The 2,716-nt window shown below is 44.1% G+C and overlaps 1 protein-coding gene across 3 annotated transcripts in view; it reads left to right on the top strand.

Annotated features, from left to right (window-relative positions):
• Positions 1-2,716, top strand: part of arhgef10 (Rho guanine nucleotide exchange factor (GEF) 10) — a 48,885-nt gene that overhangs the window by 1,009 nt on the left and 45,160 nt on the right. The gene's annotated exons all lie outside the window — the stretch shown is intronic.

Here is a 2,716-nt window from a genome sequence, read left to right as displayed (position 1 = left end):
TTGCCTTTCTGCACAGCAAAAGACAAAATGCTTTCAGCAATAGCCTCCGAAAAATGAAAATACCATGAGTGGCTTTGGTCTGCATTTGTAATGTCTGGTGTCATGCCTGCCCACGTCCCTCAGTCAGTACATGGCTGAGATGGAGCCCTCAGGGGGTCACACGCACATGCATGTACACAAAAATCTCTACTGGTAATTTGTTAAACAAATAACCACGTGGTCTGGCTGTAAACACAGATGCTTAATACCCCCCCCCCCCCCCCCCCCACTGTAAGAACACCTAGCGAGTGCTGTCCAGGGATGGCAGATCATTTTTTTCCCGTGCTCAAATTCACTGGAGTTTCCTAGTGTGAGTGCTCATGTAAGTGATGTAGACAGAATCTTTATTAATCAAACCACAGCTGCTTTCACAGCGCACAAACTATTTGTGTTTTTAGGGAAGGGGTGTTGGCAATCAGCACTAATGCTGTTTGCCACGTCTGTTACGTAGCTGCTTAGGGAGAAAGTATTTTAGCGACCCCTTTTGTCATCAGTATAAAAACATGGAGCGTAGCCAACTGCAATATATCCCCCCTGTCATTGTTATAGTCTGTGAACACAGATGTAGCCCAGTGGAGAAATGCCAGGAATTGCTAATTGCTAAAGTAATTGTGACGAGGCAGTAACTCCGCTTTGCCATCAGCGGCTCATAGAAATGCCTTCTGTTTACCGTGACTAAGCCTGGGGTGTCAGAGCACACAGTGGCTGAGCAGAGGAGCATACCATTCATTTTTAGAAAGGCAGTTATGGATTCACTGTCCGCCCACCACCCCGCCGAGGATCCAGATAAGACATGGATTAGCAACACGGTTCAACAACAGCTGGGGGGGAAAGGCCACTGCTCTTCTGCAGGTGGATGGGTGAAACGGCTCACATACCACACACTTGTTAAGCAGTTGAGAGCGTGCCAGAGAGATAATGAATAGTGATGGTTCTTATGTGCACCTTGCCATTCATTGTATGCTGTGATTATTTTATTTTTTTTGCATTTTAGCCTTTTTTTGACAGTAGACAGTGTATAGAGGGAGGAAATGAGGTCAGGGGTCAGTGGCAATCTTGGCTGTCTCCACCTTTTGAAGTCACTGTACAACGACTGCTACTCTGGTGATGAAGAGTACTGTGGTTTTGGTGTGGTCATTTATTGTCCGAGTGAGTAGCTCTATTCATAAAATGCATTCACAGCTCAAATCCAGCCGGTCAACAAAAGCTCTTTGAAGCAGCTGCTCATCCACTGCTCACCACACACTAGATAGTGTTCTTCTAGTGACATGTCGGGCTCTCAAGGCTTTTGGTGTGGCTCGCTGGGAGGGTGGAGACCAGTTAGGAGTGACAGCCAAGACTGCGGTTGTCTTTCTTTTCAAATGGACGCCATGTTTCAAATATTTCCTTTTGTCCAGTGCCGGCAGGGCCTTGTCAGTATTTTGTCTCTTTTACTGAAAACAGAAGTTAAGGGGGAAAAATAAAATGCATATTATGGCTGTAACTTAAGGTGAAAATGTGAAAAAAGTTTTCTGATGCGTCACAGTGTTTATGCTACATGCTGTAATGTGATGGATGGATGGACGCATGCAGTAATAAGTCACCGTGGTAGCTTAGCATCGGCCACATTCTATTTAGGAACATGGCCTCAGAGCTTGTTGCCCCTCACATGTTCAATAGATCAGACCTGATTATTGAAGTATGTTGCCTATAATCCACACGCAGTAGGCCTGTTATTATAACCGGTAGCTAATGGGGTGGGGGATTGGGTGGAGGCGTAAACGCTCTCCCATACAGGAGTAGACTACTACAGAAACAAAAGGAGATGTAATTATAAGGAAGATTCCTTACTGGCTGTGATTTATTGTGATATTTGTGTGCATGCATATGCTTCCAATTTGGCATTTTGCTGATCTAATCATCAGTTTTTGCCAAGAGTCGGGATTTCTCACTTTCCAAAGTCAGCTATCTTGTGCCTGTTTGGAAGCACCCCCACCCCTCTTGAGGTCAGGGTGGGGGGTGAAGTGTGGTGTGTTGTCAAGGCTGGTTGTCCCAGATACTGTGATACTGTGAGGTTGATCCTGAATGAGCTAAAAAGCTTTGGATTTGAGACTTCTGGAACAGGCTGTACTAGATGATAAAGTAGACAACCAATGGATGTTGATCATATTGTCACCACGTTGTTTACAGTTTGAGGAAATTAGCGGTTTGTGGTTTGTGAGGGCTGGTTAGCGCTGTTGATTAGAGTATAGCCACAAGCAATTTATAATGATGTAATAGTGAGATATTAGGGAAGCACTGACTGAAATCCTGATACTGATGTTGAAATGTGTGCACACAGGTGTTTGTGTGCAGTTTGTGCCAGTGTTGGAAAAAGGAGGTGATTGTTTCTCCAGTATCCAAGTTGGAAATAACCAACACAACATTTAGCCAGTGTAAAATTGATGCGACACAGCAGATGAACATCAGCCACTGACATTGGTGGATGCGATCTTATCTGCCGATTTCAGCCGACGAGGCGAAAATCGGCCTGTACTGATGTTCAGCCAATTCTATGGGTCATACCATAAACTATTCTTATCATGTGTGGTAAATAGGCCCTGTTTACGTGCTGACTCTTTGCCCCAAATGAAAAAAAAATAGCATTTCTCATTTGTAAAAAAATTTGCATTTTTCATTTGTAAAAAAATTTGCATTT

The sequence above is a fragment of the Morone saxatilis genome, unplaced genomic scaffold (assembly GCF_004916995.1).
Source record: "Morone saxatilis isolate NCDOM2014 unplaced genomic scaffold, NCSU_SB_2.0 Contig3, whole genome shotgun sequence".
In the NCBI taxonomy this organism is placed as follows: Eukaryota; Metazoa; Chordata; class Actinopteri; family Moronidae; genus Morone; species Morone saxatilis.
This window is presented reverse-complemented; position numbering and strand designations above follow the sequence as displayed.